Consider the following 9101-nt stretch of genomic DNA (forward strand, 5'->3'; position numbering starts at 1 on the left):
GGGGCTGTCACTTTCTCCATGAAGCCCTCCAGGGTACCTACTCCTCCCTACCGTGATTCATTTCTTCCCCTGCTCTGTACACACTTCTGCCATCCAGGCGGGCTACAGTAGTGGTTGGAGATTACTTTGACCGCCCTATGCCTCAGTTCTCTCATCTGTAAAGTGGAGACGACTAGAGTACTTTCCTTGGAGAATAGCAATGAGGGTTACATTGGTTAGGAGAGTAAACACACCAGGACAGCGTCCAGCGTTTAGTAGCCACCCTGCGAGACTCTGTTTTTACCTCATTGTGCTGAGATCGTGGCCCTCCCACTCTAGACGAGGGCTCCTGAGGCTGGGGTGTCTCCCACTCCATCCTCTGAGGCCAGCGCCCGGCACAGAGACAGTGCTCAGCACAATGTGAGGGGTGAGTGAGTACATGGACGCCTGGGGGGCGGACAATGGATGACTGGATGAAAGCCAGAGGCTGAGACGCACTGTTCCCCAGTAACCTCACCTGCAAACTCAGTAGTGGAGGCCTGGCCCAGAGGCTGCGAGGCCACACTGCCTGCTGGGATGCCACAGAGCCTCGTTCCTTCCCTCTGCTTCTCCTTCGACCTTCAGGGACTTTTCTGCCAATTTCAGCTCTCGCCGAGGGTACAGGAAAGGAAAAAGTATGAGAGGAAATAGAGAGTTTTGAGGAAAATGACATTTCTGAATGTGCTGTGGTTTGATTTCTCCCACTCGGACCCCAATCGGGGACAGACTGGAGGCCCTGGCAGCAGCACAGTGGGGCCTGGGGGGCTCCCTGCCAAGGCCTGTCCCTGCATCTCTCCAGAAGGCAGCATGGCTGCAAAGCTCAGACACGCAACCTCTTCGTGTCCTGTCCCATCTGTGCTCTGCAGCCCAAGGGGCGGGTGTGGGCCTCTCCCTCCCCTACCTGCCTCCCAGAGTCCAGCCATCCCACTGAAGCCTGTTGAGAGGCTCCAGGTGCCAGCACAGTACCAGGCACCCGCCTCCCCACAAGCCTGGAGAACGGGCTTTCGCCCCACCTTCAGCCTAATCATCCATCCATCCATGTGAGCCTGGCACCCACGCCAGGAGATCAGAACCAAGAGCCCAGACGGGAGGCCCAGGCAGGCCAACACGGGAGCGAGGTGTGCAGCAGGCTGGACCCAGGCTCCGAGGTGGCCGTGCTCTCAGGAGCTCCCAGGGTGCAGGGCTGGAGCTTGGGGTGCACCGGGAAGGGCCAAGGGGCTTGTCGTCTGGGAATGGAGCAGCACCAGCTCAGACAGATGGGGCAGCGAGCTGGCAGCTGGGCAGGAGCTATGGCAGTGCCCGTGTGGGAAAAGCAGGGTCCCGTGCTCCGTGGCAGCTTGGCGCTCAGTTGCCTCCCGGTGCCAAGTCATAAGGAGACTTGTGGAGGCACAGCCGCTGCCTTTCGAACGCTCCGTGTCCCAAAGCTTCACATGAGGTCTGTCACCATGGCATCGAGGTGCTCAGACAACCTGCTCTCCCCAGGAGCTGGGAACAGCGTGAGGCAGATTATCTGTGTCTCGCTGTGACATACGAGATCATGTATCACTGTGATGGATCAACAGTCGATACCGCTGGGGTCCCCGCCCGCCCCTTGAGCAGGTAGGAAACGTCTTGTGTTCATACGTCTTCCTCCCCTGGTGGGCGTCCTCTGCTCCTGCCAGCCTGTCATCCTCCCAGTGCTCCTGGCGTTGGTGGGAAATGTCTTTCCGCATTCGTTGCTCATGTGCAGAGCGGCCGAGGGAAAAGCATCTGAGTAAAGAACTGAAACTGGACGTCGTGACACCATCTGCGGGGCGGCAGGGGAAGCGTTTGAGCAGGCAGCAGGGGACAGGGAGAGAGTCAGGCGTCACGCCGCCGTGGAGTTCACATTCCCGCTGCTCGGACCTGTCCTGATCTTGGCGAGTTTGCCTCTTGGGGCTGCGGTCTTCTCCTTCATCCAACTGGGAGAGTCACATTTGTCCCATGCAGGAACGGGCACCAGTGGAGACACGGGAGGCAGGTGCTCAGCATGTGCTGAAACTCCACTGCCTTGTCACCTGCTGCCTCTGCAGGCCAGCGTGCCGCCGTCCTCGCCCTACCCCATCCTGCCATGCCCAGGCCAGTGCTGGGCTCCAGATGCCAAGGGGGCAAAGTTCCGGGTTTGCTGGGGAAAGGGACCCAGGCAGCTAACCACGACTGTCTCTGTACCTGTGTCTGCTGGGAGGACAGGCGCTGTGATGTGCAGCCAGATGGGGAAGCGATTCCTGTGTCTCACAGTGGGGAGGGGGGCAGGAGTGAAATAAGGTTTAGGGAAGTCACAGGGAGGTGGGTAGGAGAGAAGGTGCCCTCAGGTCTCTGCAGGGGACCCACAGTGACCCTCGCTGGGCTAACGACAGACTTTCAGTCCCTGGAGGTTGTCTGTCCTTCTCTGAGTCTGGGAGCACTTGGTTCCTGCCCCACCACCCACCACCAAAAAAACCCACTCTTGGTGGGCACATTATCAAGGTCTTCCCGGAGTACTTCTGAGGGGAAGTTTGTGTGAATGTGGTTGTGGTCGCTTTATTTTATTTTATTTTATTTTTTGAGTTGGAGTCTCACTCAGTCCTCCCAGACTGGAGTGCAGTGGCCGCTCCCGGCCACCGCAGCCTCAACCTGCTGGGCTCCGGTGATCCTTCTGCCTCAGCCTTCCATGTAGCCGGAACTACAGGCGCGCGCTACCACGCCCGGCTAATTTTTTGATTTATTGTAGAGATGAGGTCTCCCTGCCCAGGCGGGTCTCGAACCCGTGGGTTCAGGCAATCCACTCACCTCAGCCTCCCAAAGCGCTGGGATTACAGGCTGAGCCACCGAGCCCGGCTGTGGCCGCTTTAAACGTGTCTCAGAAGTGAGAAGCTAAACCAGAGTTACTCATGGAAATCCTGTGCTGTGCCCTCCTCTGTACGGTCATGGGTGACCTCTGGATGGGCCGAGGGGAGGTGGACCCCCCTCCAGGTTTGGCCTGGGGAGGTGTGACTCCCCACCTCTAGCTCTTCTCTTGGCTGCTGACTGGAGTCTGAGCGCCAGATTCCTCATCTGGGGCCACACCCGCCGGGTTATTCCTGCCATTTGAGTGGAAGGTCAGAGGTTACGGGCAGTGTAGAGGAAGCAGAAGAACCACCAGGGAGGAGCTTCGTGGGGAAGGCAAAGGGGAACCGTGGCTGCCGGCGTGGGCCTCCCCTCCTAGAAATTAGAGGCGAAGGAGGGACACGGACTGAGCGGAGCCTGCCCCGACAAGGAGGCCCATGGAGCTCCGGCCTCCGTGGTGGCGGGCCCTGCCTGGCCCCCGCCCGACCCCCCGGCTCTTTGGCTTGCTGCTGGTGCCCTGGACTCTGCGGCTGGCAGGTGCGTCTGTCTTCCTCCTCCTCCTCGCTACTCGCGACTCGTGCTCAGGAACATCAGAGCAGCTTTCATCCGGCCGCCGCTGCAGCTAATTCCCAGGGACCTGTCTCTGGGGATTTGCTGGTAGCCGTTTGAACACTGCAGACTTCACAGGGGAAGCCTTCGGGGACTGGGAAGATGTTTAGCTAATGCCTTGCTGAGGTGGCTTTTGAAGGGGCGGGAGAGTGCGCTCCCCTCGCTGCCGTGTTAACAGCCTTCCCCCAGCATAGCCTGGCCTCCTGGCCCTTAAACAAGGGGGGTGGGCGCCGTGTGGCTGGGGTCGGGTGCGGGGTCAGTGGGGAGGGACAGCTCACTGCCGAAGGAATCTTATGTGGCAGCTCCGGTGGAAACTGTGCTGAGCCCATCAAGTGGCAGAGCCACCCCCGGCACCTCCTGGGTTGTGCATTAGCCGGGGAGAGAAGGGGAGGACAGGGCCAGCCACAGGGGCGCTACAAAATTGTCAGTCACCAGAAAGGGTCACAGCTCCCACTTACTGAAATGCAAGCAGAGGCAGAGCCTATCAGGACAGGAGTCTTTCCAGGGGGCCAGGTCAGGTGCTCCTTTCCTGGACTCAGGCTCCCTTGGAAGCTGGGTGGCTAGATCCAAGGCAAACCCTGGGGTAGGTGGCCTCGGGGTGACTTCCTCCAGGCCAGGGAAGCCCTAGAAGGGTCCCTTTTCGGACTGTCAGCACCAGGGTTCCCAGTGCTCAGTCGATTCTGTAGGATTCTCTCTGTCCCTCCTTGGCCTGGCTCCAGCTGACCCTCGGCCATCCTAGTGTCATCCCACTGTGAAGATGAAGTGCGTTTCCTTTATGTTCTCTTAGACTTTTACAAGGCTTTAGGGAGCTGCCCCCCACCCTGTCTGCCCCCGCCCCTCTTATTATCATGAATGAGTCTTTATTGAGCCCCTAACCGGACACACACATTCACCTTCACTGCACCCCGTGGGATACCTACTGTCCTCACCAGTACCATTTTAAAGACAGGGAAATAAATGGAGGCTCAGGAAGGCTGATTAACTTGCCCAAGGCCTAGCCAGTTAGCAGAAGCACAGATCAGACCCAGGCCAGTCTCAGCCCCCAGCCAGGACTTTCAGCCAGTGGGCTCTGGGGAGCCCCTTTCCTTTCTTCACAGAAAACTTCACTCAGGGAAGGCAAGAGCTGACCTGTGGGGTACCTCCTGCCAGGCAGGGGCCCAGGCCCCTTGTGACATCCTCTCCTTTAATCCTGTGCACACCACAGCCAACCCTCTCCCCCCCACCAGACATTCCGGTGCAAAGATGATCAGAGAGCCCAAAATGTAGCTTGTTGGTGACAATGCGTTTGAACTCACACTGAGGCATTTTCAACTTAATTCCCTCCAAATTCCCATCATTTCTCTTTGTGTGGTCCCCCCTCCCCAAAAGACCCCCAACACCTACAGCAACCCAGTAGTAGAAGAGGCTTTGCTACTTGCAGCCGCAGAAAAGCTCTTGTGTAACCATCTCAACTGCAAACAAAAACATATTTTCCCCGGGTATCGCAATAAACGTCGTACAAAAAAGAAACTCTGCTCTTTCACAAGAGGTGAAAACACCCTCATGGCCTCCCAGAACCCCTGGAAACAGCCAACAGCCTGCCCCGCCCAGTAATGCTCCCACCACCCCTGCAGCCCCCCTTCCGAAGTCTGTTGCTTCACTCCCCTCCCCCACCTCCTCGGCTCAGAGCTTTGAGGGTTTGCTGGAGGAATCACACCTCTCCCTCATCTTCCAAACCTCCCCGACTTTAACCATCAGCCTGCCAGTACATGCCCAGCCTGCACCCTTACACTGCATCCACCGGGGACGTCAGCATCCTCACTGAAGCCCAGGGTCATTGAACCTCCAGCACGTGGTTAGTGCCACCTGTGCCACTGTTTCCCTGAACCATGACAGGGGCCATCAGCTTGAGCTTGAGGCTGAGCTCTGCACCTCACCCAGGTATCTTGGGCAGGTTACTTAATATATTGTTGTACCTCAAGGACCTCATCTGTTAGATGGGTATGATAATAGTGCTTGCCTCATAAGACATTCTGAGGACTGAGAGTCCAGCATGTGGTTAGTGCCACCTGCCAGCCTAGCAGGGCCATCGAAACTCAAAATTCAGTTGGTGAGTCCATAGACACCTTTCCAATGGTATCTAGCCCACCCTGGAATGACGCCTCAGGACTCTCTTACTCCCAGCCCTCCTCTTCCTACAGGCTCTGAGCAAGGACTGGGATCTCTACAAATTCTGCTTTTCTCAAAGGCTCCGGTGGCCGCGGCCAGTCTCCCCCAGAGGTGAATCATTGGAGCTGGGGGTTTGGCTTTCCTAGAGGCAGCTGCACTCCTGCTGCCGCCTGGCTTTCCTGGGCCTTAGTCTCCCCCAAGAACCTTGGGGCCAGATAGACCCGAGTTCAAGGCCTGCCTTCTCAGGTCTACTGTGTGGCCTCAGGCAGTTTCCTGAACCTTTCTGAGCCTTGGGGTCCTCAACAAATGTCAGTCCCCTGTCTCTTCTGGGCCTTTCCAGATCTCTGGGCTGTATGTATTTCTCTAATACCCATAGATGAGGACCAGTTCTAGGCACTGGGGGGACCCAGAGGTGAACAAGCCACAGGGACCACTCTCTCCTGGTGGAAACCATGACCCAAGGCGGAAGTTACAGGGCAGGTTTGTCTCCCCTTTGTTTTGTCCAAAAGATGGTCACGAGTGCCCGCTTATTCCAGGCTGAGGCTTCCCTCTCCCTTCCTGCTGCTCTGGGCCTCTGTCATGAGTGGCCTCTGCTTTTCATCTTTGTCTAATCCCAATAAAGAGCTTGGAGGCAGAGGCGGCAGGAGAGGCGTGAATCTGCCGGAGGTGGGCTGGGAGCGTTGGAAAGGCTGCCTGCAGGGAGTGGGCAGGATGGAGCGGGAGGGGGCACAGTGGGAATGAAGGCTGCCAGGCCAAAAGGCGGCCAGGGAGGGCATGGAGAGGTTCTGTTGACTGAGGGGGAGTCTCACAGAGCAGTGGGCTGCAGCCCTTCCGGGTGGATCATAAACGTCTATCAGGCAGGGGTCCAAGCGCCCTCCCCATAGGTCTCGTCTCATTGCTTTCTCCTTTGTAATTGTGAAATATCACACACGTCCAGGAAAGTACGGCACTGTGTGATAAATACTATAAAACGAAATCGACTATCACCCAGGTCGAGAAAGAACATTCCAGTGCTTCACAGCTCCCTGTACTCCCCCCGAGATGTCCATTCTCCCCCCAGAGCGACCACCACCTGACTTTTGGGGCCATCACGTGCTGACATTTCTTTATAGTTTTATCGCTAGTCCACATCACTAAACCGTGTGGACTAGCTTTGCCTGTCTGTGAACTTTGTATAATAGGAATGATACTGTGTGTATTCTTTTGTGACCCGCTTCTTTCATTCCACATTGTTTTTAAAGATATATCCAGTTGAAGGTGTGGCCAAAGTTTGCTCATATCTGTTTTGCTATAGAACAAGGGTCACAAACCATGACGGGCTGGCGGGTGGGCGACGTTCAACCCACTGCCTCTTCGCCTACGGCCTGTGAGTTATGAATGGTTTTCATGTTTTCAAGTGGTTGAAAAAAATCAAAAGGGACTGTGCAGACTCACGTGGCTTCTAATCCTCAACTCCCAGCACGGTGCCCGGCACCCAGTGATGCACGGGAAAAAGTAACAATAACAGGATGAATTAAGCGCCTTGACACAGACAGCTCCAGAACCAGCTCTGAGCGGGTAGGGAGGTGATGCCACCAGGAGGGACGCCTGGGGGAAGCGATGGAAGGTCTGGGGGTCATTCTTGTGTGGTGGGGCTGGGTGGAGCCTCCCCCTGCCCCTGCTCTGAGCCTGGGTTTCTCTCCAGCGGGGGTGGGGCAACCAGATCCTGGGGTCCTGAATGAGAGAGTGGACGTGGCCCTGCCAGGGAGATGTGGACCCAGAAACAGGGTCTGACCCTCCACACGCTCCTTGTGGGTCTGGCGAGGTCTCACCCTAGTGGGAGTATGTGTGGCAGTATCTGGGGTGGAGGTGGAAGTCAGAGGAAGAGACTGGGTGAGGCTGGTGAGAGGGAGGTGGATGTGAACTTGGCAAGTGGAGCCTCTGGCTGGCTGACGAGGCCTGACCAGCCTGGATTTGAGTCCTAGGAGCCCTGGCCAACTCACCCGAGCACTGTAGGCCTCCATGTGCTCATGCCACAGTGCTCAGTATCCTTCCAAGCAGGCTTCTTGCCAGTAACAATAGTGCCAGCACCACTGATGGCCTCAGGGTCTGGCACCTGGGATCCTCAGGAAGGGTTTTAGGGCATAGTGAGGGAGGGGCTCAGCACTCACTTCCCAGAATGAGCTGGTGTGTGTCCTGCCCACCAGGTTCATCTGGGCCCAGCTGCTGCTCTCTCTTATTTACCCACTCCTCTGCACCCCGAGACTCAGGATCCCTACAGATCCAAGGGTTCACTGTGGTCTCCCAGTCCTCCCACAGGTGGTGGTGACTCACTGTCCCTAGATACTATCCCTAACCCTGTTGGTGCCTTGGCCAGACCAGAAGCCCTGAAGGGTTAGACCAGGCCCAAGTCATCTCCCTGAGTGCACAGCCAGGCAGAGTAAGGGGCTGCAGGTCTTAGGCCAAGAGGACCCTGGCCCAGTGTACTGCAGGGAGTCTTAGCTGGGACTTGGAAGGGCCTGGCTTCTGAGGGCCTATTTGACAGGTTATTGTTCGTGGGGGCTTCATTCTAGGTTCTAGAGAGTGTGCAAGGTGCCTAGAAGAGCCAGAAGAGGCAGAATGGTAGGCCTGGCTGGGTTTCTGCTCCCCTCCTGTCCGAGGACTGCATCGACTGGGGTGGAGAAAGGTTGGGGCCTGGGCCAGACAGGTGCTTGCTGTGGATGGGCCAGGGAAAGGGAACATTTGAGCACCATCCACACCGAGGGCAGGGGTGGCTCCCCATCAAGTGGGCTGACCTCACACAATCAGGGTAGATGCTGGCTTATAGTGCTGGTCACAGGGTCAAAGGATGCATTTCTGAAGGCCACTTGGCAACACACGCCAACACTGAAAATGTGCGTATCCTTTGAGTGAGCAACTCCCCTTCTCAGACCTTGTCCTAAGGAGCCAGGGGACCAGGGAATGGTTGGTCCACAGGGCACAGCTATGAGCAGCCTTACTGCCATCAGCGGGCCCCTGCTCTGGTGCACATAGATAAGACCCTTCCCCAGCACTGGGCTTCCCTTGCCTCTCAGGCTCCTGACCCCCAGGTCACACCCACATTCGAGGCTTGCTGGGTATCAGATGTCTGTGTCCCTGGAAAAGCCAGCCATGTTCACCTTCCCCGCCCCACCACCAGCCTTTGCTCCTGCTGCTCCCTTGGCCCCAGGAGGTATCCTCTCACTTCCTACCTTGTTACATCCATGCTGTCTGTCAAGGTCAAACTCATAGGCTACCTCCTCTGTGATGCCCCTTCTGGCCCCTGCCCAGTCTCTGACAGACCCAATCAACACTCCCCCTTCCCTAGGGTGTTCACTTGGGGTTCAGAGTCCAAAGGCATATGGGGCATGAGTGAGCTCACCTGGGGCAGGTGAGGCTGTGGGTAGAGCTGAAAAACACCCAACCATAAGAGGTGAGCTGTGTGAGAAAAACCAGAGAAAGTGTGAAGGGACGGGGTGCAGGCTCGGGGAGCCTGGGTGGTGGGG

The sequence above is a fragment of the Carlito syrichta genome, unplaced genomic scaffold, assembly GCF_000164805.1.
Source record: "Carlito syrichta isolate Samal-C Ts95f unplaced genomic scaffold, Tarsius_syrichta-2.0.1 Scaffold305648, whole genome shotgun sequence".
Classification (NCBI taxonomy): Eukaryota; Metazoa; Chordata; class Mammalia; order Primates; family Tarsiidae; genus Carlito; species Carlito syrichta.